The 27,719-nt window shown below is 43.5% G+C and overlaps 1 pseudogene; it reads left to right on the top strand.

Moving 5' to 3' along the window:
* Positions 1–17,774: 17,774 nt before the first annotated feature.
* On the top strand, positions 17,775–18,796 carry LOC103697230 (annotated as a pseudogene).
* Positions 18,797–27,719: the final 8,923 nt, after the last annotated feature.

Raw genomic sequence — 27,719 nt, 5'->3', positions numbered from 1 at the left:
ATGAAGTGTACTCCTATACTTCACCTGTGTGACATATTAGTATCTCCACACTCCTTGGTTAAGAGAACAACCAATGTATATGTCACACAACGACCTAATCTCGACAATGTTATCATCCTAGTAACAGCATATTATTTAGTCGCGAACAAGCTTAAGGACTCCCAGATAAATTCTTCTTTATCACAAAAGGAGTCCTAAGGACTTCATCATATAAGAGTTCATTTGAAGATGTACTATAATGATGAATGATTCCAAATAGCACTTTATTAATTTATCAATTTATTTACAAGTTCAATCATCAACATGCTGACGATTGACTCTTAAGATATAAATCTCAATAGTTCCGTGTCAAGATTTTGCTAATCTCATGTAGAAAAAAATTTAAGATGAGCATGATGGGTGAACTTACAAAAGATGGAATCTTCATTAGCCAAAACAAGTATACAAGAGAAATCTTAAAAAAATTTGGCATGAAGAAAATAAATCACATCGGTACCTTCTTCCTTGGTATCTTCCATTGTGTCGAAAAGTCTCGTGAATCTATCGAAGTCACGAAGAAGAATTGGTCTTTCTAACCGTGGATGAAAGAAGGGCCGAAAGGAAGGATGTTGTAACTCTTCCGGCAGAAAAGGTACTATCACCTTTTGTTCTGAGATGCACCTTCATCTGGAAGAAGGCTCAGAATAACTCCATGGTTGAGACAATTCTATGGAGTCTCAAAAAATAAAAATTCAACTATCATCCTCCAAGCATTAGGGACAAGCTGGGCTGGGACGAGCTGGAACTGAGCCAACAGATCGATGATGATCAAAAGAATCAAGAGCCTCAGCCCCTCCTTAAAGTTTCTTATAAAGGGTGAGTTGATTCTCCCGAGGCGATGTCACCCGATCAAAAGGATTGGGCAACTCCAAGGAGAAGTTTCGAGGGATAAAAAACTCAGTTCGAATTCGGTCGAGGTTGGACTCTCTAGGACACTCCTTCTAGTATCTGAACTCGAGACAACCTTAGACCAGGTTCTGCCTGAAGCCACGAAAGCTTGGTCAAGAGAGCTCTGACCCGCTCTCTCAGTGTCTGTGGACCATTCCTCCAAAGATGGAACCATCATGGGAGAACAAAAGAAAAAGAGGAAAGAAAGCCTAGAATGAACCTACCGAAGACCCAATATGATAGAAGAGCTCCATTGAGGCAATGAAACTTTGATGGAAGTGCATGAAAGAAACGATCATAAAGGCTTGATCATGGTCTCTCTCTCTAAGTTCCAAAGCATAAGAGATTAGAATGGGGAGGACACACCAGTCTCCTGCCTTATATAAAGCTTTAGATAATCTGGATTGGCATGGTGGTTCACCTACCCTAGCCAATCCTTACCATATGTCGCTCAGATGTTTGCTCCCTCATGTTTACTCAAATTGTCATCGATCCAAAATGTCTAATCATTACGCCGATATTGCCTCCACGAACGATAACACTTTGGGAACGCAAACCCAGCACATCCTGTTGGAATTTGTATCCTAAATATCAATCATCAGTATATTGATGATTGAATTTTGTAAATAAATTGACAAATTAATAAAGTGTTATTTGGCATTATTCATCATTTCATCTTCAAATGAACTCTTATATGATGAAGTCCGTAGGACTTATGTTATGATAAAGAAGGATTTATCTTTGAATCCTTAAACTTGTTTGCGACCAAATGATATATTGTTACTAGGACGACAGCATTATCAAGATTAGGTCGTTGTGTGACATATACGTTGGTTGTCCTCTTAACGAAGGATTATGGAGACACTGGTATGCCACATAGGTGAAGTGTAGGAGTACATTTCACTGAACGTGACCAATTCCGGAACGCTCTACTGTCGAGAGATGTTCCAAGTGGATATGGGTATAAGTTTGACCGTCTGACCTGAGACCGCAACCTGTGACTAGCAAGCAACTCACTGTACTTTGGTACCGGACTATCTGAATTTCTAATTTAGTGACGGAAGGTCACTGGGTGCAGTCAAGTACTTGCATAGTCAGTTGTGAGTTAAGATGGAATTGACCTCTCCTAAAAACAGGAGATAATGTCTTGTGATTAATTTAGCAAAACCTTGGCTAGGATAATCCCAGTGAGGAGTCACGAGATATCTAAAGTTAATCACATAATGAATGTACTAATTATAGGGTTGATAGTGAGCTCTAAGTCATCCTGGCATTAGGAGTCAAAGGGATTGAATTATATAGTAACCATAGTCCAGGGTTCCAGAATATTTGTTTCGCATATATTCGACCTATCCGGACGTCGGGTATTATTGCTAGATGGTCACATCGATTAGTGTAGGAAGTCGTTCCTATAGTACCGGCCTAGGTTCGAACCTATGAGGTCACACGCATAGAAGATTCCTGATTGATCAAGAAAGCTGATGAATGATTAAGAATCATTCAGGGATAATTTAGTCATTTTGATTGGCAAATTATCTTATAAAATAATTAAAGTAATTATTGAAGGATTAATTAGTAATTAAATTACTAATAAACTCAATTTGATTGAGTAATTGAGCTAAGGATGAGCCAAATTGAATTGGATTCAACTTTGGGCTCAATCAGGATTTTGACCTGATTGGATTAGGTCAGAACCAAAAAGGACTTAAGCTGATCAAATTAATTTTAAATTAATTTAAACTTAATTGGGGATTGACCTAATTGGATTAGGTCCAACACAAAGTAATTAATTCAATTTGATTGAGTTTGGATGAGCCAAAAATTGAATTGGATTCAATTTGAGCTCAATTAGGGTCTGACCTAATTAGATTGGGTTCAACCAATTTGCTTTGTTTTAATTCGGGTTTGACCAAATTTGATTAGGTGCAACCCAAGAGGATTAGGCTCAGATGATGTGGCAATTAGTGGTGACATGGAATTGGATTTCATGAATTTTAATAAACCAAAATTATTACATGGCGCATGGACCCATTGCTTGACACATGCGACATTGTTTGTTGTTTGAATTTGAATTCAAACATTTAGCAATATATTAAATGATTTCATACATCAAATAACTTCCCTAGCTAGCGTGTGAACCTTTGAATTATTTAAATTCGAATTTCAAATGAAATATATGCGACAAGAGGAAGGAAAATTCTGCCGCATGGATTTCAAATTCCTTCCCTCTTGCACATGTGTTTAAAATTTGAATTTAAATCAGATTTGGTTGAGATCTGATTTGGGTTGTTCCTATTCCATTGCATGCGCCAACTAAAGAAAGTTTTCTGAAGATAATTTTCAAATTTTGAATGAAAATTCGGGGGCCAATAAAAGGGGTCAAACATGGGCACCAAAAATACATCCATTGCAGCCTTCTTCCTCACATGCCTCCTCCTCCTCTTCTTCTCCATTTTAGATAGGGTTTTCAGGGTGAATATCTAGAAGATTCAAGATCAGATCTGAGTTCTTTACTTTTCTTACAAAACTCATCTCCATTTGCTTCAAGACGATTGATCAAGAGTTGATTGAATTCCGGGCGAGCAGATTTTAGCTTTCAAGTGTTCTGCAGCAGCTAGCACTGTTGCGGAAGAAGATTCTTCAGAGCTTCGCGTGTACTTCTCATAAAGATCAATCATAGGCGTGGCTGCGAAGTCAAGGATCAGATCCACAACTTTCATCCATCATAAAAGAAATTAATCTAGCATTAATCATTTATTATGATGTCAAGGTCTAAGTCCGATTTTCCGAGATTTTATCCTCTTTTGGGGCTCCTCATGGAGATATCTTCAGAATCCATTCGATAGATATTCGGAGATTAATTGGAATAGAGTTCTTAAGTTTCAGATCTGATAGTTAATGATGCATAAAAGTGTTAGGAACCCGCCCATGCCGCAGAAAAATTCAAAACAAAATCAGATGCAGCGGAATCGACATAAGCCGGGATCGACCGTTCATCGCATGAACGTTGTTTCATGAACCGTTCGTAGTTAGATAAGGATTAAAAACTTTTATCACATTAGAAGATCAGATCTTCACCTTGTGCGGGTAGATGATCACCGCAAATCTGAGTTCGTGGTTTAGGAAGAGGTTCGCTTGAAGCTGTTCAAGTGTCCGCCTCTACGGGTATCCACACGAAGCAGAGATCCCGATCAAAGCTCTCTAGTCTTTGCCGGGGTGCTAACTTCCTTGCAAAGACTTCTTTTGATGGCTGATTTCCTCCCTTTCAATCAACCCTTGATTGTGCTGGGAGGAGGAAGAAGAAGGATGAAACTTGAAGATGAATCAAAGCCCTTGCAGCCTACTTCCTTTTCCCCTGCGTTGGAAGGAGGAAGAGAGGAGAGGAGGCCGCCAATGGCTTCTTTCTTTTCTTCCCTTTGCTTGCGGCTGAACCAAAGGAGAGGAGAGGGAGGCCACGGCTTGGAAGGGAGAGATTCAATGATACTAAGGCGCCGGCCCTTGCTCTCCTTTAAACCATCTAGGGCTCCTACAATTTAGGAGCCCTAGAGTTATTTCCTAAGAGGGGGCGCCGGCCCCCTCTCTTCATGCCGCACCAAGGAAGCAAAAGGGGAGGGGCTTGCGCCCCTCCCGTCTGGCAAACCTAATCCACATTAAGTAGGGTTGGAATGCCCTAATGTGGTCAAGCCCGAATCTAATTAGGCTTAGCCCAAGGGTGAATCAATTTGGATCCAATCTAGGTAAGTCCTAATCCAATTAGAACTAAATCAATTTTGACTCAATTGAAACTCTTCAATCCTAATCCAATTAGGAGTCTTATTGATTCATTAGATTAATACATTAATTGTGACTTAAGAAACCCCTAATCCAAATTAGGACATATTTATTTTGGTCCTAATTCAATTAGAACTCTTATTTGAATTCGAAGTCCTAAATCCAATTAGGATTTCTAGGAATCCTATTCCTAAGTAGGAATCCCAAAGATGAATTCCAAATCCTATTCTAATTAGGATTGTAGGATCCTACTCAAGTAGGAATCCCAGTCCTTCTCCAAAATAGGATTCCCAGTCCTAATCCAATTAGGACTCTAGGAATCCTATTCTAAGTAGGATTTGTGTTTTAAGTCCCATTAATCAATTCACATTCCTTCTTCAACTTCTTATCAATCGAATTGATTACTCGTGATTCATAATCACTTTTCAACCATCGGATCGGTCAATACTTCTAGTGTGTTGACCCCATAGGTTCTATTCTGACTGGTAGTGAGATATATTGCGATCTCTTATCACAATATCATTGAAAACTTCGTTCAATGGATTGGAACGATTCCAACTCTACTCATTAGAGTTTATCGATCATCAAGATAATCCCTATGAGTCCCACCATCCACCAGTGACACCTAGCAGCATGTAGTGGCCACCCAGCAGAATAGAATGATGAACTTCTAAGTGCAGTTATCATGTGATACAGTCCTACTATCGTAGATCCCTACAAGACGGATGTCATGGATAACTCGTCAAACCCCATCGTCTGTCATATGTGAAGATTTATTCGACTTAAGTTCGAGAGCGGAGAACTCTTTCTCCACTGTGCATACTGCCCCCGGCCGAGGTCTTACGAACTCAGTCTTATAAATCACATAGGATCTCTCCTTATCTATCAAGGTCGATAGATTCCTTATAGGTATATACCCTACTCCTACAGTGAACCTACTGCAGCCAATCTACACTGCATGGACCCATATGGCTAGAACCATGTATGTGTGCAGTCAAACTACAATAACCTCACTATGAGTAGCCGAAGCACCGCAGGTCAAGGACCAGTCACACTACTGCAACATCAAGCAAGTCACTGACGAGTGGATAGACATCCAAATGACTTGTTGTATTGGTCACGCTCAGTACCCTTGTTCTCTAACAAGCACCTGCACTATTACTTCAGTGTCCCCACACCGTGGACTCGAGTCTCGTCCATCCATAAGGAAAGTAATGTGTGCACTGATCTTATCGGATCGATTACCGCCTCGTGATGATCCATCGATCAGGAGCATTAGAAATTAATCACCAATGATGCATGGCTCAAATTCTTAACTCTTAAGAATATGCATCATCATCTTATTAATTCTTGGACGATCATGGACACATAAACAATATGAATGAAAAAGATGCCTTTTATTTATTCAATAATAATAAAGTCAATACAAATTATGTCCTAGAATTAATAATGCGTCAGCCAAAATGGCTTCTAGGGCATACATCTAACAAAAAGTTTTAGCATAATTGTTTAAACGATTCCAGTATAATCCTATGTGTTTTAATGTGCTGATTCTAGATTTGATCTTTGGTAAGCATGCATGAATTAAATTATTTGATTTATTTTTCTGCTGCATTTTTGAAAACTTAAAAAGAACTACGTGTGGCTTGATCCTCCTGTGAAGGGGTACGTAAGCAAGCCGATCAGTTCAGCCATGGTTTAAAAAAAAAAATTCAGCATGCCTAAACACCGAAGAACCTAGGATGCACTGTCAGTGGTTATCAGAGCCAGGTTCATGTTTAAACTTTTATGTTTTAATTCTTGCAATTAAATCTAAAATTATAACATATTTTGATTAGATCTAAAGTGCTTTTTATGATTGATTTAATTGCTAATTTGCATGATTAAGTAGATCTTGAAATTTGGATACATAGATCTGAAATTAGAGATGCACTGTTTGTGTTAGAATTAGTACATGAATAAATTTGAAAATCATAATTATATTTAGATTAGATCTAAAATAAGTTTATGATTCATATGATCTCTAATTTTAATGAACAAATCAGATCTGAAAATAAAAGTGAAAAAATAAATACATAAGATGTATGTTGTTTGTATTAATTCATGTTGTTGTGTATATGTGATGCATGAACATAAAACATAATGACTTAAACATGAATTAAATCTGATTACATGTGATTAATTACAAAACTCAGATCTGAAAATATGTTTTAAGAACTGAAAGATGAAATTAATATGTAATTGAAAAAAAATATGCAATGATCAAAACTTTCATAAGTCTAAACTTAATTAAGAATTAAGTGTTATGAAATACATTGTAACTCAATTAATTGACATTGCATAATTCTTTGGGCATATGGGTTAGCTTGAATCAAGTTCTAGGATTGGGTTAGACCTAAGGTTAGAATCATACATGGACTAATAAAATTAATTGATCAAATCTAATTAAGTAGTAACTTGATTAGGTCAAGAAAATTCTAGGTCAATTTACAATAGTTGTAGATGGATCAAGTCCATGTTTTTATTAGACCAAGATGGAACTTGATTTAGGCTCAGTGGTGTAGCCCGAGTCATTTGGTAATCAAATAGAAATTGATTAACCAGTCGTGTCTAAGGTAAGTTTGGCAGACTGACCAGTGTTTTTAATTGGGAGCTACTCGCACTGATTCGTCTTTGTCGAGTTAATAACATATCCCTTCCACCGATCTCACTTACCTGGCCGACATGTCAATCACATTTTGATTGGATCACTTAATGATTCGAGTTAACCCATGCTTAAGAAAAATCAGTATGACTGATTTAGGTGTCTCCTTAACCAGTTTAGTCTAATCTGATTTGGTGAAGTCAGTGGGAGAAATTAGACTAACCGGATCTTCTCATCTATCCTAATTATGAAATTCTCTAAAATTATTAGTCCTTAAAATGAAATGGTTATGGGGATACTAAGTCATAGCCTCCCATTAAGTTGGGTGATAATGGTCCAATGTTTCGATAATTATTGGAGGCGCGACACGCTGGTACTTATCAAGCATTGGAATTGTCATTCAATATATGATGAGTTAAGTATACCTTCAATAGGCGGTCAGGTGGAGCCGAGCCACACTCGGGCTTGGTCGTCTATTAGTTGATTAGACTTAACCCTATCATTTAATGTTGGACCTGACTAGGGTATTCGTGGAGGCGCCACACGCCTGCCGAAGAACCTAGGGTAAAATTATCACTAGAAGTTGCTTGGTGAAGTAACTGGTTTAAACCTACCAATAGGTCATAAGGGTTAGCCGAGCCACACTCGGACCTATATGCGATCTATTGGGTTCTAGTGCCTACTAAAGAATTAGAAGTAATTTTCGAATTAGAGGTAGAGGCTATCAATTTGTATAAATAGTGGAGTACCTTTAGACTAAAGTCTAAGTCTATGAGTTTAGTCAATTCATAACTAATAGCCAATTTTTTTTTATGCAGAAATGGTCACTAATTTGTCACTTCGCTTATTTGGACAATGACAAGTTGACTGGTCCAATTCAATAATTGATATAGAAAGCTGAAACTCAGCATAGTCAGACCAAAAGATTAAGGATGACCAAAGTCAGGCAGAATGTTTCTATTGTAAGAAGCAGGGGCATTGAAAGAGGAATTATCCTCAGTACCTTACTCACTTGACCCGAACAGTCAAGCACGAGAAAAGGGCAATCAGTTACTGATCAAGGTATTTATATGATAACACCTTATAATTTCTCTATATGTTATAATTCGACCTGGGTATTAGATACTGGAAGTCCATTTAATATATGCAATTCGTTGCAAGGACTTCATGCCAATGAGAGATTTGAAAACAGCAAGAGATTCCTGAATATTGGCGATGGAAGATCTGTCCAGTTCTCGCTTTAGAAAATCTCAAACTTGTTTTTAATTCTCAACTTGTCTTGAGTGATTGTCACTATTGTCCTACTCTTATTGAATAATTTCCGTAGGCCTTTTGGCCATGAACGGTTATGAAATTTCAATAAAGAAATTTCTTATGATATCATTATGAATGTGTTACTGTAATGAATGAACGATTGAGCAATGGCATCTACTTGTTATCACAACCAGTTAATGTAATGCACATATCAAGTAAGCGCCCTAGAATATATAATGTCATGGATGTCTACCTTTGGCACATAGGCTAAGTCATATTAACAAGAACAGGATGAACAGTTAAGTAAAGAGAGATCCACAATGTTAATGATTGTGAATCATTGACAACCTGTGAGTCATGTCTTCTTGGTAAGATGACCAAATCACCTTTTACCGAAAAGGTGAACGAGCCAGTGATTTATTGACCCTTGTACATTCTGATGTATGTGGGCCAATAAGCACAGATGCTAGAGGTGGGTATTCATATTTCATTACGTTTACAGACGACCTTTCTAGGTATGGTTATGTCTATTTAATGAGACATAAATCTGAAGCATTTGAAATGTTCAAATTGTATCGTAATGAAGTAGAAAAACAAACTGGAAAGAGTATTAAAACTCTTCGATCAGATCGAGGAGAATACCTTTCCAATGAGTTTTTGACATATTTAGGAGAAATGGGATTCTCTCCCAATGGACTCCTCCTGGTACACCACAGTATAACGGTGTATCAGAAAAGAGAAATCGAACTCTGTTAGACATGGTTCGATCCATGATGGGGTTTGCAAGTCTGCCCATATCCTTTTGGGGATATGCACTTGAGTCAGCCTGCTACATTCTAAATAAGGTTCCAAGTAAGTCTGTAAATAAAACACCACATGAGATGTGGACTGGACGTAAGCCAATGCTGTCTCACCTTAGGGTTTGGGGTGTCCAGCGTACATCAAACGTTTGAAACAGACAAACTTGAACCCAAGTCTGACAAATTTTTTTGTTGGTTATCCTAAAGAAACTAAAGGATATTACTTCTACTTTGCTGAAGAACAAAAGTTATTCGTAAGCAATAGAGCTGTTTTTTAGAGAAAGAATTCCTTAGTGAAGGAACTAAAAGCTCTAATGTTGAGCTTAGGAAGTTCAACATGTAGAAGATCCGACACCATCTACTGAACTAGTTGAGTCGATTTGATTAGATCAGATCCAGAACCCATCTTAGATGCACCATTAAGGCGATCAGGTAGAGTACCACGTCAGCCGGACAGATACTACGGTTTCTTGGTCCAGGACGGGGATCCTGAACTTGATGAAAACATGAGGATCCGATCACCTATATGGATGCATGCAGAGGTGACTCTGATGCATGGCTTGGAGCCATGCAATCCGAAATGGAATCCATGAAGGTCAATGATGTATGGACATTAGTTGACCCACCCGAAGGGATTAAACCCATAGGGTGTAAGTGGATTTTCAAAAGAAAACGGGGCGCAGACGGAAAGTAGAGACCTATAAAGCCCGTCTGGTTGCCAAGGGATATCGTCAACGTTATGGTATTGACTATGACGAGACGTTTTCTCCTGTGGCAATGCTCAAATCCATTCGGATTATGCTTGCGATAGCAGCACACTTAGATTATGAAATCTGGCAGATGGATGTTAAAACCGCTTTTCTAAATGGAGATTTAGAAGAGGAGGTGTATATGATGCAACCTGAAGGTTTTATATCTGCAGATGAGTCTAAGGTGTGCAAGCTTCAAAAATCCATTTATGGATTAAAGCAAGCTTCACGGAGTTGGAACATACGATTTGATAAGGTGATCAAATCATATGGCTTCATTAAGAATGAAGAGGAACCTTGCATTTATAAATGGGCAAATGGTTCAGTTATTATATTTCTTGTTTTGTATGTGGATGACATTCTTTTAATCGGGAATGACATTCCTGCATTACAAGGAATAAAGGTTTGGCTATCATCTCAATTTGCCATGAAGGATTTGGGAGAAGCATCTTACATCCTAGGGATGAAGATCTATAGAGATAGATCTAGAAATTGCTTGGATTATCCCAATCCACATACATTGATACTATACTGAAAGGTTCAGTATGATTAATTCCAAGAAAGGCTATCTTCCAATGGGCCATGGAATTAACCTCTCTAAAAGGGATTGTCCGACAACCCTCAAGAAAGAGAGAGTATGGATAGAATTCCATATGCTTCGGCAGTGGGATCTATAATGTATGCCATGACATGTACTAGACCAGACGTGGCATACTCACTAGGAGTAGTGAGTAGATACCAGTCTGATCCAGGTAGCAACCACTGGAAGGTTGTAAAACCATCCTTAAGTATTTGAGAAATACTAAAGACTAGTGGTGATGAGAGCACAAAAATGCGATCTAAGTACCAATTAACTTAGCCTAATGCTAGCAAAATAATGATAAATAATAGGTGTTAACATTTGCATGATTAAATATTTTATCTTTAGCACTTATTATAATTTTTATCATTATTTTATATAAATTCATCTCTTTCCAGCTGCAAAACAGAGCCCAGATTCAGCGCGTCCGAATCTCATCCTGCAGCCAGCTTCCGAATTCATAGCATCCTGCATTCCCCTCTTTCCTCATTTCAAAGGGTCCACGTGTTCAGCCGAGTCCCAGCATGGTTCAGCCCCCACACACATCCTCTATTCCCAGATCCACTCTCACAGCCTCCCAACCGTCCGCGTGCAACCCATCCTCCCACAAGTGATCAACGGCATCCGCGAGCCAGCTCCATCTCCTCATTCCGTTCGCGAATCATCCTCCGCGTCCGATTCTTCAGCGTTCCAGCTCCCAGCCTTCCAGCGTCCATTCCTAGTTCCAGCTTTCGAGTCTGCTTCTTCCGCGTCCCAAAGCTCCCCAGCCGTCCACGGTTCAGCTCCCAGGCATATCAACTGATCCCGAGCATCTCCACGCTCTAGCACTCTTCAAGATCAAGCTCCATCCATTCGCTGCCCAGCCGTCCACGTCCGAGCTCCTCACGAGCGCACGCCTCGTCCGCACCTCATCCCAGCAAAGATCCAAGCTTCCGAGTCCACGTCTGCATCATCCCAAGCGCCAGCAGTCCAGCATCATCCGCGTCCAGCTCTCAGCGGATTCTCCCATATCCATGAGCCAGCAAAGATCCCGCTTCATCCGCACGTTTACAGCACGTACCAGCTGCGATCAACTGTTCGTGATCAACCTCCCAGCTCTCGGAATTCACGATCAGATCTCCCAAACCTGAGTTCCGACTTCATTCCGCGATCGGCCTTCTTCCCTTTCCATCTCAGCCGTCCACAATGCTTCCGGATCAGCCTTCCCACATCCGAGATACTCGGCAGCTAGCACGAAAGGAGTTTCACCTGCGTCCGTTCCCCAAGGTCTCCACGTATCCCGTAGGATCAGGGATCCATCGCGGCTTATAGAGGAGTTTTCGTGGCTGAGAGGGGGTCCGATTCAAAAAGAAAAAAAAAGAGAGGGGACTGCTATTCGAAAAAACAGAGGAGAGTTTCAGTCGTTTTGAAAAAAAAAAAAAGGGAAACAGAGCATGCTCTATTTCTGAAAAGAATAGAAAAGAAAAAAAAATGAGAGGGAGACTAATGTTTGAAATGAGTGGCTGATTTCTTAGGGAGGGTGATGGAGGAACCTTTGATGTATTGCTCTTTGAAGTAAACTCTAAACTTTTACTTTGAATGACTTATATTTACTGATATGTTCTTGATCCATGCGTAGTTATTTCGTAGATAGCTCTTTGATGGATTATGATTATTGATATATGGATTGCTTTAGTATTTGATTCGTCGTAGACGTAGAAAGCACGATAAATGCTTAGAAATTGAGTTCATATATTCATGAAACATATACCATGATTAGATCTATCCTACAATTAATCTTTAATCAAGAATCATACAATTTATTTCTTGGATGCAATACCATCAAGGAGGATTCCAGATCCCTACCATCTTTATTTCATTGAATTTTGTTTATTAATATATTATTCTCTGCTTTTAATTTCTGAAAGTCAAAACATCATCTTAATCCACAAATTCATTGAATTAATTAATCTAAAAATTACGCTAATAATCCATAGATCGTTCCCTAAGGATTCGACCTCGGACTTCCGAGTTATACTACTTGTGCGATTTCTCCTATACTTGAAAGATTAGTTTCGCGAAAAATATTTCTGTGACGCATCAAGTGGCTTGTCTACGGTGATTCTGACTTAAAACTTGAGGGATATACCGATTCAAGTTTTCAGTCAGATCAAGATGATAGCAAGAGCGTGTCGGGATATATCTTTACTCTTAAGGTGGGGCCATCTGCTGGAAGAGTTCCAAGCAGTATCTAGTGGCAGATTCTACATATGAAGCAGAATATATCGCAGCATCTGATGCTGCCAAGAAAGCTGTATGGTTGCGGAAGTTCATCATCGAGCTTGGAGTGACATCCTCCATTGATGGTCTAGTGCCTGTATTTTATGACAATACTGGGGTCATAGCTCGAGCAAGAGAACCCAAAGCACATCAGCGGACCAAGCATTTTCTACGTCGCTACCACCTGGTTTGAGAGATCGTCGATCGAGGTGATATTGATCTTCAGAAGATTGACACAAAAAAAATCTGGCTGACCTATTTACCAAAGTCCTCGGCATCAAAGAGTTCGACGAACACAAGTCGAAGATGGGTATTAGATACTGTGCCGATTGACATTAGGCTAAGTGAAAGTTGTTGGGATTTGTATCCTAAATATCAATCGTCAGCATATTGATGATTGAATTTTGTAAATGAATTGACAAATTAATAAATTGTTATTTGGCATTATTCATCATTTCATCTTCAAATGAACTCTTATATGATGAAGTCCTTAGGACTTATGTTATGATAAAGAAGAATATATCTTTGAGTCCTTAAACTTGTTCGCGACCAAATGATATGTTGTTACTAGGACGACAACATTATCGAGATTAGGTCGTTGTGTGACATATACGTTGGTTCTCCTCTTAACCAATGAGTGTGAAGACACTGGTATGCCACACAGGTGAAGTGTAGGAGTACATTTCACTGAACGCGACCAATTTCGGAACGCTCTACTGTCAAGAGATGTTCCGAGTGGATATAGGTATAAGTTTGGCCCTCTGACCTAAGACTGCAACCTGTGACTAGCAAGCAACTCACTGTACTTTGGTACCGGACTATCTAAATTTCTAATTCAATGACAGAAGGTCATTGGGTGCAGTCAAGTACTTGCGTAGTCAGTTGTGACTCAAGATGGAATTGACCCATCCTGAAAACAGGAGATAATGTCTTGTGATTAATTTAGCAAAACCTTGGCCAGGGTAATCCTAGTGAGGAGTCACGGGATATCTAAAGTTAATCATATAATGGATGTACTAATTATAGGGTTGACAGTGAACTCTAAGTCATGCTGGCATTAGGAGTCAAAGGGATTGAATAATATAGTAACCATAGTCCAGGGTTTCAGAATATTTGCTTCGCATATATTCAGCCTATCCGGACGTCGGGTACCATTGCCAGATGGTCACATCGATTAGTGTAGGAAGTTGTTCCTCTATACTACCGGCCTAGGTTCAAACCTATGAGGTCACACGCATAGAAGATTCTTGATTGATCAAGAAGGCTGATGAATGATTAAGAATCATTCAGGGATAATTTGGTCAATTTAATTGGCAAATTATCTTATAAAATAATTAAAGTAATTATTGGAGGATTAATTAGTAATTAAATTACTAAGAAACTCAATTTGATTGAGTAATTGAGCTAAGGATGAGCCAAATTGAATTGGATTCGACTTTGGGCTCAATCAGGGTTTTGACCTAATTGGATTTAGTCAGAACCAAACAAGGACTTAAGCTGATCAAATTAATTTTAAATTAATTTGCACTTAATTGGGGATTGATCTAATTGGATTAGGTCCAACACAAAGTAATTAATTCAATTTGATTGAGTTTGGATAAGCCAAAAATTGAATTGGATTCAATTTGAGCTCAATCAGGGTCTGACCTGATTAGATTGGGTTCAACCAAATTGCTTTATTTTAATTCGGGTTTGACCAAATTTGATTAGGTGGCAACCCAAGAGGATTGGGCTCAGATGATGTGGCAATTAGTGGTGACATGGGAATTGGATTTCATGATTTTAAATAAACCAAAATTATTGCATGGCGCATGGACCCATTGCTTGACACATGGCGACATTGTTTGTTGTTTGAATTTGAATTCAAATATTTAGCAATATATTAAATGATTTCATACATCAAATAACTTCCCTAGCTGGCGTGTGAATAGGGTTGTTAATGAGCCGAGCTGCTCGGGCTCGGCTCGGTAAAAGCTCGGCTCGGGCTCGGTAGTCAACGAGCCCGAGCCCGAGCCCAATATGAGGCTCGTTTACACTCGAGCCCGAGCCCGAGCTCGAGCCCGAGCAGCTCACGAGCCCAAACGAGCTCTAGTCTTCCACTGAAAAATCTTATTTCAGCACCATAATTCATAAAAATCTAATCACATAGAGAAAAATAGCTTGTTATCCGAGCCCGAGCCTGAGCTCGAGCCGATTACGAGCCCGAGCTCGGGGCTCGTTCTAGAGCTCGTAATTGAAACGAGCTTTACGAGCTCAAGCCCGAGCCTTTGCTTTGCCAAGCAAGCCCGAGCTCTGAGCCCAAAAATAGAGCTCGTTATCGAGCCCGAGCCTGAGCCTGAGCTTCTGTGAAACGAGCCGAGCCGAGCTCTCCCAGGCTCGGGCTCGGCTCGGCTCGTTTGACAGCCCTACATGTGAACCTTTGAAATCATTTAAATTCGAATTTCAAATGAAATATATATAACAAGAGGAAGGAAAATTCTGCCCGCATGAAATTCAAATTCCTCCCCTCTTGCCACATGTGTTTAAAATTTGAATTTAAATCAGATTTGGTTGAGATGCTGATTTGGGTTGTTCCTATTCCATTGCATGCGCCAACTACAGGAGATTTTCTGAAGATAATTTTCGAATTTTGAATGAAAATTCGAAGGCCATTAAAAGGGGTCAAATATGGGCACCAAAATACATTCCATTGCAGCCTTCTTCCTCACACGCCTCCTCCTCCTCTTCTTCTCCATTTTAGATAGAATTTTCAGAGTGAATATCTAGAAGATTTCAAGATCAGATCTGAGTCCTCTACTTTCCTTACCAAACCTCATCTCCATCTGCTTCAAGACGATTGATCAAGAGTTGATTGAATCCCGGCGAGCAGATTTCAGCTTTCAAGTGTTCTGCAGCTGCTAGCACTGTTGCGGAAGAAGATCCTTCAGAGCTTCGCGTGTACTTCTCGTAAAAGCCATTCGTGTGCGTGGCTGCGAACTCAAGGATCAGATCCACAACTTTCATCCATCATAAAAGGTATTAATTTTGCATTAATCATTTATTATGGTGTCAAGGTCTAGATCCGATTCCTCGAGGTTTTATCCTCTTTTGGAGCTCCCTCACGGAGATATCTTCAGAATCCATTCGATGGATATTCGGAGGACTAATTGGAATAGCAATTCTTAAGTTTTCAGATCTAATAGTTAATCATGCATAAAAGTTTTAGCATTAATTGTTTTAAACGATTCCAGTATAATCCTATGTGTTCTTAATGTGCTGATTTCTAGATTTGATCCTTGTAAGCATGCCATGAATTATATTGTTTGATTTATTTTTCCACTGCATTTTTGAAACTTAAAAGAACTACGTGTGGCTTGATCCCCCTTGTGAAGGGGTACCGTAGGTAACCTGATCAGTTCAGCCATGGTTTTCAAAAAAAAAAAAAATTCAGCATGCTAAACACTGAAGAATATAGGATGCACTTTCACATCCTTTATAAATGCACTATCCCAAAGATCTTTGCAACAAAACCAAAAGGGCAGCTGCAGTGGAATATTTGCACAACTTTATTCGGCTTCATGAATCACCTCGACTGGTAGGCCTCACCGACAAGTTTACTTTCATTGCCCGAGCCAACAAGTTAACTCGATTTCGAAAGTGAGAAGCAAGTGATACGCTTTGGAACCGACGTAGCCGACGTGACAGACCGACCAATTAAAACCCACCATGTGGCTAGCCCAAAGATGCACAGAGAGTCTTTCGAATTTCAAAATCTCTCCCCGTTGGCGATGCCTCAGCCATGATCGCGAGTTGTTTCTTTAACTGCATGGACAAGACTGCACGGGCGAGATGCATGAACGAAACGTTTGCAGGTGACCTTCGAGACATGCGATGGGTTACCCAAAGATGGCCATCCACATACCTGAATCCCTCGACGACGGACAGCGACCCTCACTATACAAACTAATCCCGAAGGACCCTCCAGGAAAGTGCCCTTGAGCTCTATATATGTTGGTGTCATCGCTCTACCACTCTCACAATACCTCCACTGTTCCTTTAGAGTCTATCTTACTTAAGCATCGGAGATCCTTCGTAGACACTCTCCAATAAGAAGACTTCTTCGCCTTTGTTGTTATATGTCGGATTCGGCATCAGGATAAAACTTTGAGCACAATCTTCTCTTCCCTACACCATCTCAGGACCGACTAGCATTGACTCGTCGCCATCCAAGCATATCGAGCACCACCTCACTATTTTGGAGGGCACATCGTGACCTTCCGCCGATCTCTACAGTCTAAACAATCAACTGTCGAACTCTCGGCACCCCAGTCAAATCGATTTCTTAGTGATAAATCCTTCTAAGAAAAAAAATTAATTGCTAGAGATAAGAAAAGTGTCTGATAATGAAAATACAGTATTGCTTATTTAGTTAAAATACAGTATTGCTTATTTAGTTAAAATTATCTTTTCTAATTAGTTAAAATTAAAATTTAAATATATTTCTTTTATTGGTTTACCAAAGGATATTATTTTAGTAATATATGTTGTTTGACATAGATCTTCTCTGATACTCTAAGAGCCGTTACAGCTAGCCATCATTTTAAACTACAATGGAATTATTATTTACTAAATAAAGTCTATGTTAGCAAGATGAACAATAAGTTTTTATCTATATAGTAGGAAGGCTCCTGATACCATGTTAGATTCTAAAACCCTTCCATTTAGGGTCCCGCTAGATTTTATGGCTTTCAAGATGTTATATTTTTTAATAATATAATAACATGCCGTTATAATGCCAGAGAGATATCCAGAAGAACAAGGGGCATTTTTGGAAGACCGACCTTTTTACCCTTTCCCTTCCGTGAGTGAGACCCACAAACGTTCGGCGGAAGGAAGAATCTCTGGGAGCGGAGATAACCTTTCCCTATCAAAGTATCAATCAATCAATTTAATTCCCCCTTCCTTTCTTCCCACTTTCTCCACATCAGATAAAAAACCATTCCCGGCCCTCTTCCTCTCTCTTCCATCAAACCCTAGAAACCAGAAAGAGAAATCTCGAGCTCGCTCGCTCGATGGCGATCCAGGAGAGGCTCTTGGGGCTGGCGGTGGAGTTCCGGTTCCACCTCCTCGGCGCCGCCGCCCTCGCCGCTGCCATCTTCTTACTCCTCAGCGTGGGGCCCAGCTTCACCACCGTCGTCAGCTTCTTCTGGCCCCTCCTCCTCTCCACCGGCTTCTTTCTCGCCGCCGTCACCGTCCTCCTCCGGATCTCCCCGAACGCCGGAGGGGACAGCCGTCGAGCGCACCGGGGAGGAGCTCATCCCATACGTCGCCGGCCTCCCGGAGGAGGCCGCACCAAGAGCCGCAGGCGCGGAAGGAGGCGGCGAGGCGTCGGCGGGGGAGGAGGAAGGCGAGGCGTCGGCGGGGAGGAGGAAGGCGAGGCGGTCCGGCGGGGGAGGAGGGACACCCGAAGTCGCAGTAGTGAGTCGGAAAGAAATCGCTCTCGCATGTGCTCCGCCGGATGAACGACTTAACGATCGAATATTCGGGCTACGTGGCGAAGCGCTGGATTGGAGAGCGAAAGGCGGTGCACCCGATCCGCCATCGCCGACAGCTTGGAGAGTGCGCCCGGTGCAATAATCTGCCACTGAAGGAGTTTGGGGAAGTGGGGATTGTATTGTACGGTGGTTGGTATTTTAGGAATAGATTGAATGCTAGAGACTTTGCTAGGACATTTCGACAAGGGATGTGGGCATTGTGGGGATTACTGTAGCTTGTGCGTTGTTTTCTTATCGTATTTTGTCCTTTTAAGAAAATTACTTTTTAATTCTCTCAATGTCCCACGGATAGCGCTTGCATTTCCCGCTATTGCGTATCAAATGGTAAAATATTTTTTTAATATTGATAGAATTTAAAAATACTAAAAATTATTTAAAGAAATTACAATCTTTTGGAACTGTTGGTTGCTGGGTCAACTGATCGAATCGGCTGACTAATTGTAAGGCAAAGGCGATAATAAGAGGAAGCCGAATTTGATGGAGAGACAAAAGAGATAGATGAGGGTGCAATAGATGTCAAGCAATCTGACGATCTTAGTCATCGATCAAGATATCCTCGTCGGGCTTCTCTTTTAGCCACACGATCGCTTTGAGACGAGGCGTGGAACTCACTCGGCGCCACAGGCCAAAGGGTCATGAGACTCGATGACGGTACGAATGCCAGTAAGGGGAAGGTGGGCAAATGAATTTTTGGTTGCACTGCTCATCGCTGTTGATTTGATCATCTCTAGTGAGCTTCCCCTTAGAATCTTTGCCATTCTCCATTTGATTTGGTGATTTTTAGTGAAATCTTAGGAGGCCTCAGAATTAGGGTGATTAGCTTTATTGTCGGTGGAATCTTTGTTTTTCGGTGGGGTTTTGGAGGCGCCGCCTCCTAGATCCGGATGCTTCTCCTCGAGATCGATTTCTTTGCCGTCTTTGCTGGGATGGGATTCAAGAGAGAGAGGAATATCTTAAGAAAGCCAACACAGATTGCCAAAGCGGCGCGCAAGCCCACAACACCCCTACTATATATATATATATATATATATATATATAAAGTATAGCAACATAATGTGGGTGACATGAGGGCGAAGAGAACATCATTTGATAACAAATTTATGTTTTTCTTGCAAAGTGACATGAGGGGGAGAGAACATCATTTGATAACACATCATATTTCATACTCATCGTCAATAGATTGTTGTTGTTAAGTATAGCAACATAATTGTGGGTGTATTACATAGTGGTTTTAAGAATAGCCCTTAGAGAGATTAGAGATGCTTAGTCCAAACACTATCAAATGGGTTAGAGACATAATAAGCATTTATTTTTAGATAAATTCCTATACTAGCTCTTTTTTTTTAAGATTTGGTGAAGGGTTTCGCAACTTACAATTGTGCTAGACAGTTGTACGGCCATCAGTTGTATGAATAGAATCAATAATAGGGTTAATGAGAGAGACGCACGATAACCTCATACCTACTAATGCGTGAGTGGAAGATGTTGGATATTGGTTTAATCAATGTTTGTTTAAGAGTTCTTGTTGTTTAACCTAATCTGGCATTCGATCTGACCGGGTCTGATTGCCACCTCTCTTCTAAGATCTGAGCATATCACATCTCTAAACCTATTAAATGGAAAGGAGAGAAAAAGTTTAAGTCCTCTTCAAAGTTCAGAAAAAATAGAAAAAACACCAGCTAGCTGACATGTTTTTCCCCAAAAGAATAAAGAATTTTTGTTGTTTCTATTCTTCTTTCTTATCCTATCCTGAGTTAAAACTTTTGTATGTGCTTTTGAATAGTTAGAATTCTTCGCATTATTGCATGGGTATTATTATTCTTGTCGGTGTTTTATTGAAGTGTTTGGTTGATTTGTTTGCGATGATTGATGTTTGTTCAAAAGTTCTTGCTATTTAATCCATGTTTTTTCGCATTTAGTCTGGCATAAAGTCTTGCTTATCTATTAGTTTCTATCATTGGTTTGAAAAAATATTTCTCTTCATAATAGGTCATTTTTCATGATATGGACTCTAGCTGGCCAATATTTTTTTCCAAAACAATGAAGAATCGTTGTTTAATCAATGTTTTCCATTACCAAAAAAAAAAAAAAAAATTCAGGTTCTCACCACGCACTTTTCCTAACATACAATTAGTTTTAAAAAAAATCCATAAAAACCAGAGTCTTGCTAACTTTGGATTGGTTTGGTTTGAAAAAAAGATTTGTCTTCATAATGCTTATCTTGCATGATATGGACCCTAGCTGGCCAATATGTTTTTCCAAAAAAATAATTATGAAGAATCCTTGGAATTTAATCATTGTTCTCCCGTTACCTTTACAAATATGTCTACAAAGGTCCTGATTGTTACTTTTGAGGATAACAGTGTCCCTCCAAATAACAAATAGGCAACCACTATCAAGTGATTGTTGATATTAAGCAGTATCTTGATTGTAGATATATCCCCACTAGAAGCTTGTTGAAGAACCTTTGGGGTTTGAAATTTATGGACAACATCCTCCAATTGAGCGATTACCTTATCATCTGCCAAATCAACAGGCCATTATTTACAATGATAACCAACAAATGGAAGATGTAATTGCACTGCTTGTAACTCATAAAATAGAATTAGCATAATGGTTTGAAGCAGATACAATGTATGAACATGCACTGAGTTTTTGATTTATGTAGAATTTCAAACCAAATGGGTTTGGAATGATAGGACCAAACTGTAATGTCCGGGCCCAGAACCTACTAGGCCCAATAAAGAAATGGGCCCAGTTAAGGGTTGGGCCCAAATTCCACTGTGGGCAGTGCTGTATAAGGATTGAAATAAAAAATAATAAAACGAAGGGATAAGACCGACAGGGAGGGGTGACCCTCACCCCTGCTGACAGCCGCTGCCGGCGCGCCGGAGACAAGGGGGGCGGCGGCCAGTCCCGAGGTATGGAGGAATGGAGAGGGAAGGGACCTCTCAGAGGGGGTCTCATCCTTAAACAGTCCTTTAAGCCTATGCCGGCAACCCCAAAATGACAGACCCCCTAAACACCGAACGAGAGAAAGAGAGAGAGCCCGGAAGCTCCAAGAGGAAGGAGGAACCCCTAAGTCGGCAGAGGTGTTGGAGAGGAGGCACCGCAGGTCATCCCCGGAAATGGTAAGCTCCTGTTACCAAAATAAAAATAGAGGAGGGACTCCATGGACCTCAGTTGCAGTCACTGCCGGCTCTCGGTAGGGGGCTGCAGTCGGCCGGAGTCCATTCCCCTTCTTCTTCTTCAGTGGGATAGGGGGTCTCAGTGAAGAAGAAGAAGGGAGGAAAGAAAAGAAAATGAAAGAAAGAAGAAAAAGGAGAGAGGGAAGAGGGGACTCACCCGTGTGTGGCCGCGGGCATCGGCCGCAGGCGCGGCTGTGGACGCCGCGAGCTCGGCCGTGGCACTGCCGACTGTGGCTCGGCCCTCCCAAAACCCCCTTCTTCCTTCACAGGGGAAGAATGGAGAGAGGAAGAGAGAGGGTTTGGGAGTGAGAGAGAGAGAGAATAGGGGGTGGTGCCGGAGGGAAGGACCAAAGAAAAGAAAGAAAGAAAGAAAGAGAGAGGAGGAAGAGGCCGTAGATCTGGCCGGAGGAGAAGAAGAAGACCGGAGGACCGGCCGAAATGGCTAGGGCTTCCGATCGGAACCAAGGAGAGAGAGAGAAAGGAGAGGAGGAGGGGACTTGCCGTGTACGGCCGTGAGCGTCGCCGGTGCGGGCTCGGCCGGGGAAGCCGAGAGCTCGGCCGCGGGCTCGGCCGGGGAAGCCAAGAGCTCGGCCGCGGGCTCGGCCGGGGATGCCGCGGGCTTGGCCGCGGACGCCGCCGGTCGTGGGCCGTCTCCCTCCGCTCGCCATCCTCCCCTCCGCTCGCCGTCCTGCCATCGTCGGAGAAGAGAGGAAGGGGGAGATCGGGAGAGAAGGAAGGAAAGAGAGGAGGAGGGGAGGAAGCTTCGGGAAGGAGAAGAAAAGAAACAGTGAAGAAAAAGAAAGAAAAAGAAAAAGAAAAAGAAAAGAAAAGAAAAAAAAATAAAAAGAAAGAAAAGAAAAAGAAAAGATCCTATCGGGTTAGATCTGGGTTCGGGTCCGAAACCCGTTAAGCCTAATTGACCTATATGAACCCCATCTGGTTTTAAATCGAGCCCAAAGGTTCCAAATTGGGTAAATTGGACTTGGGCTAAATCCTTGGATGGGATCCAAGCAAGTAAATTCATAATATGATGAACTAAGAGATTTTATAATAAATAAATAGGGAATAATGTAATCCCTATTATGTTGTTTAGGTGATTAAGGATTTGTCACCTGGACTTGAGCAATTTGGAAAGCGAATTGATGTAAGTAATCTGTCTTAATCCTATCGTAGATCTTGTAATACGTTTTATAAGATGAACCAGTATTTTTTATACAATTTGAATTGTATGCATGATTAGTGAAGAATGTAAGATTTTTTTGGATAAATAGAGATCTTACAACAAAAGTATATATCCGTTTATTTACTTTTTTCTTTCAGATCCTCACCACTGATAGCTGCCAGAGACACGTAATTTGGTATTAGTGCTTCTCTTTTGGGGTAAAGCAAGTATATACTTTTGTGTATATAAACTACGTAGAAGCTCTGTATTTGGGTACTGACCAGCATGTTGTACTAGATGAATACACATGAAAAGATTTGGTTGGTTTGACTACCCTATTTCCCAGGTATGAGGCTGCGTGCTATTGTGGGCGGTAGTCGGCAATAGCACGGCCGTGTCACGGATCCGGATCCGGGGCGTGACATAGGAAGGTTTACAGTGGCCAGGAGACAATCTATGTACTCCATAGGAAGGTTTACAGTGCCCACCCTTTGTTAGGAGAAAAATTTTATCAATGAATGTTATTATATATTGTTTGTGGAGATATATTTTCTATTTATTTATTTAAATTTTATACTTATTGCTAATTTTTTTTTTTATTTTTTTATAGGTTGTGTTGCTGGAAATTGGACCCGGGGGCAATCTTCGGTCAAGGAGAGGGAGCGGGGAGTCACCACTGCGGGGCGGCGACCGGTCGGGGCGGCGTCCTCCGTCTGGGGCGGCGGAGAGAAGGAGGCAGGTCCTCGCGGCGGGCGGCGATCCGTCAGCTGGCGGCGTCCTCCGTCTGGGTGCCTGCACACGAACCGGTGGCCGGGTTTTCCGGCGCCGGCCCTCCGACGCTCAAGTCAGGGAGGGGGCAATAGTGTAAAAGGAGATAAATATCTGTAGAGTGCATCAATCTTCAACCCCCTCCTGAGAGGCGAAGGCTCCCTTTTATAGGCGGGGGTCGGTTTACCTGCGATGTAACAGGGCGAAGCCGTAGTACGGCTCGGCATGTTGTTCAGGTCGGCGCACGGTCAGGCGAATTATTGCACTGATGTCGGCGGTGAGGGCGTCGTACAACCCGAACTAGCACGCTACCAGGCGAATTATTGCATTGGTGTCGGAGGTATGGCCGAGATCAGAGACTTATCATAGTCGACTAGACTCTGCTGGGCTAATTTGCCGTGGAGAGCTGAGAGTCCGTAGATGACAGGAGCCATGCGCATTAATTGTGGAGTAAGCCGGAGATCCGCATTTATTGTGGAGTAAGCCGGAGATCCGCATTTATTGTGGAGTAAGCCGGAGATCCGCATTTATTGTGGAGTAAGCCGGAGATCCGCATTTATTGTGGAGTAAGCCGGAGATCCGCATTAATTGTGAGTGAGCCGGAGGGTTACAGCGGCCATGCGCAATAAATGCCAGAGGGGCGTCAGGGTATGGTCCTCGGCCGGACCTCAGAGGTGCACGGCCGTAGTAGGTGGTGACAAGAGTAGACCTCGAACATCGGGGTTTTTTTAGATCGGAGGTCTTGAGGTCGGGCGTTCCGAGGTCGGACGCCGACTTCGGCCGTCCAGGGCGGAGGTTGTGCGGCTTCTTAGGGGCATTTGTGTCATTTGGGAAAAAATCTTATTCCCCCAACACTACCCCCGACTTCCGAGTTCGAGCGGCTTGTGGGCTCGGACGTGGGAAGTAAAGTCTATTGCTAAAGTTGGGGGGCGAGTCTCGTCCGCCCCTTGCGCTTCTCGGAGTTTTCATGGTGAAACCTGCGCCCTTTGGCGTCTCGAGGCTGCTTTATTCAGCGAGCTTATGATGAAGCTCGTATCATTACGCTTCTTGAAGCGGGGGTGGCGTCTCTTGAATCGCCAGGTCGCTTTGTGCGGCGATTATGATGGGGGTCCTCGAGCTCGTCGAGGCGGCGCCCGATCCCGTAATCGAGGCTCCCTTCATTAATGAGTGTGCCGTTACGTTTAAAATGGACACGCGGCATGACTAAGGTCGGACGCTTCCGACTTTCGTGTTACTGGATCATAATCTGGGAGGTGGAGGCCACATCGGGGCTCCACGTGTCCAGATCTTATTAAATGAGGGGAGCGGGGCGGCGTCCGCTCGTTCCTCAAGACGATTTGATTTGCGGACCCATGATGAGGCCCCGAGATCCGATGGGACAACGCTTCGATTTCGTACCCGATTTATTAATCCGGAGTGAATACGGTGCCTCGGCTCCGAGGTCGACACGTGGCGCAACCCGATCGGGGGATGGGAACCGACCCTGTTGATCTGGGCCGTCAGGGGGGTCTATATAAACCCCTCGAGGTTGCCCTAAAGGTTTTTTTTGGCTGCTTTATTTTTGTTGTCTTTCTCCTTACTTCCTTCCTCAACCGAACCTTGCCGTTGGTGCCCGGAGCGATTTCCGGCGATGTCCAGTAGGTTTTCACCCTGTTTTCTAGGGTTTCCTTCTTTCTTCTCCCCTAGCTTCATTCCCTTTTATTTTTCTGTGAATGGGTTTGGGTCCTGAGGAAGTGGGTCGAGCCTGTCGGGAGGAGTTGGAGTTATCCGCTCCCGTTTTCTTCCAGCCCGGGTTTCGCTTGAAACTGCGGGGAGGACAGGGTGACGCAGCCGCCCCCAGGTCGGATCGCGGTCTACCGCGAGACGCTCTGGGCTGGCCTGCGTTTTCCCGCACGAGTTCGTGAGCAACCTGCTGGCCGAGTACCAGCTCGTCCCGGCGCAGTTGGCTCCGAACTCGTGGAGGACCATAATCGGGTTCTTGTCCCTGTGCCTCGGGCACGGGATCCCGATCTCGTAGGTCTTTTCCGCCGGTGTTTTCTGTTAAAGAAGAACCGGCGGACGCAGGGTGGCTATACTTCGCCTTTCGGGGCGGTATGTCACTCTTCAGGGCGCCCCTTCCTCGATTCATGAGTGGAAGGGGAAATTTTTCTTCCTGGCGTCCGAGGCGCCTTGGGGGTTTGACCCGACGTGGGGGACCCTCGGTTGAAGGCCCTCAACAAGCTCTCCGAGCCCTCAGGAGGGAGCTGAGGACCCTGGACTCTTTGCGAGCCCTCGGGAGGGGCAACGACCTGACCGAGCTCCTGCGGGAGGACGCCCTGCAGCGTGGGTCTGAGCTCGGCGCGCCCCGAGGGTAAGGGTGGTTACGTTATTTTCTTTCCTTGTCTTTGCTTTTACTGCCATGGTCTGACACTTAACGAAATTTTTGATTTCAGATATTCCCCATATGCCGACCAGCAACACATCGTTTTTTTCTCGCCTGAGAAGGCGAGAGGCCGAGGCCGGGGGGCCATGCCCCAGCCTCGGAAGAGGGCGAGGTGGACGGCGCTTCGACGTCGGCCGGGACGAGTGGCCCCGAGGCGGGGGCCTCCACAGCTGACCCGAGGCGGGCGCGGGTCGTCATCGAGGCGGGTCCATCGGCCCCTCCTTGTCCCGCCCCTTTGCCCAGCGGGGGGCCGTCTCGATCCGGCTGCAGCGCCCAGGGCCCGAGCCACTCGAGGCCCCGAAGCGAGCGGCTCCGGGACCTCGGGCTCGGGCATGCCGGCCCTTCCCGGGCTCCGGGAGAAGTCAGTCGAGCCGGACTCCCCTATTCCCGAGGGGAGCTCGGCTTTCAGATGCCGAGGTCGCACGCTCCGTGTTCGGCGTGCGATGCTTCCAGCGGACCGGGCCGAGTTCCGGAACATTCGCTGGAGGAGGTCGTTGGCAGTGCTTACTGCAACACTGCCCGGGTAAGCTTCTTCTTAATTTCCTTGAGTTTAGCGAACTTGCGTGCTTTTCAACTTACGATATCTCGTTTCTTCTTTTCAGCATATTCACGAGCTCGACGCCTTGGTGTTTATCGCCCAAGGGTGTCAAGAGGAGGCCTGGCGGCTCGGCCGCAGTTGGAGCCGGCCAAGAGAGAGTCGCCGAGCTGGAGGCGGCGTTGGCCGAGGCCGAGGCTCGGCGAGGGCCACCGAGGCCGAGCGCCTTGCTATGGCGGGGGCGCTGAGGAGGAAAGGGCTGCTCACGCCCTGACCAGGTCGGCCATGCGCGGTACGAGGCGCGCTTGGGGAGGTCCAGGCCGAGGTCGCGGCCCTCAAATATGAGGACGGGGTTTCCCGCCTCCGAATCGAGCAGCTTGAGGCCCGAGAGAGGAGGGCACTCGAGCGAGCTGAACATGCCGTGGAACTCTTCAAGGAGTCGCAAGAGTTCCGCGACATGTTGGAGGAGGAGACGGTGGACGGGTTCCTCCGGGGCTTCGAGAACTTCCGGCTGCAGATGCGCCGGTACTGCCCCAGTACGACCTTTCGACGGTCCGTCCGAGGGAGGACCTGGGCTGGGGGTCCGACGCGGAAGGCCTTCCTGCCATTTTGACATCCGAGGCGGGAATATACGAACAAGACCCCGCCGAGCCTTCGACGACGGGGTCGAGGCGGATGGCGTCCGGAGGCGGCTCGGCGGCCGAGACGGACGCCGTCCCGGGGCGGTACCCGAGGCCCCTGCCCCCGACCCCGAGCCTGTACCGGCTGAAATCCCGAGGTCATCAATGTGCCAGACGACCCCCCGGACGTTGCTCCCGCCGCTTAGGACTTAGCGTATTTTTTTTCTTTTCATTGTATCCGAGGTCGGCCTTGAGTGGTCGACTCCAATTTTGTAATTGGCCTTCCGGCCCTTTGTCAATGAAAATACTTTTTTGCATTCTGTGCTCGTCTTTCCCTTTTGTCGTGAATGTGGCTAGAGCCTTAGCTAACCGCCTTGACGACCTCTAATGTATTTTAATTTTCGGGCTGCTTAACGAAGTTGCCCTTTTCCGAGTTATGTCTTGGCCTTCTCGGATTTCAGTCATTCCGACCAAAGGGAGCCCGAGCTTGGTTTCTAGCAAATTTC

The sequence above is a fragment of the Phoenix dactylifera genome, unplaced genomic scaffold (assembly GCF_009389715.1).
Source record: "Phoenix dactylifera cultivar Barhee BC4 unplaced genomic scaffold, palm_55x_up_171113_PBpolish2nd_filt_p 000472F, whole genome shotgun sequence".
Classification (NCBI taxonomy): domain Eukaryota; kingdom Viridiplantae; phylum Streptophyta; class Magnoliopsida; order Arecales; family Arecaceae; genus Phoenix; species Phoenix dactylifera.
Note: the sequence above shows the minus strand (reverse complement) of the source record. Positions and strands in the feature narration are given on the sequence as shown.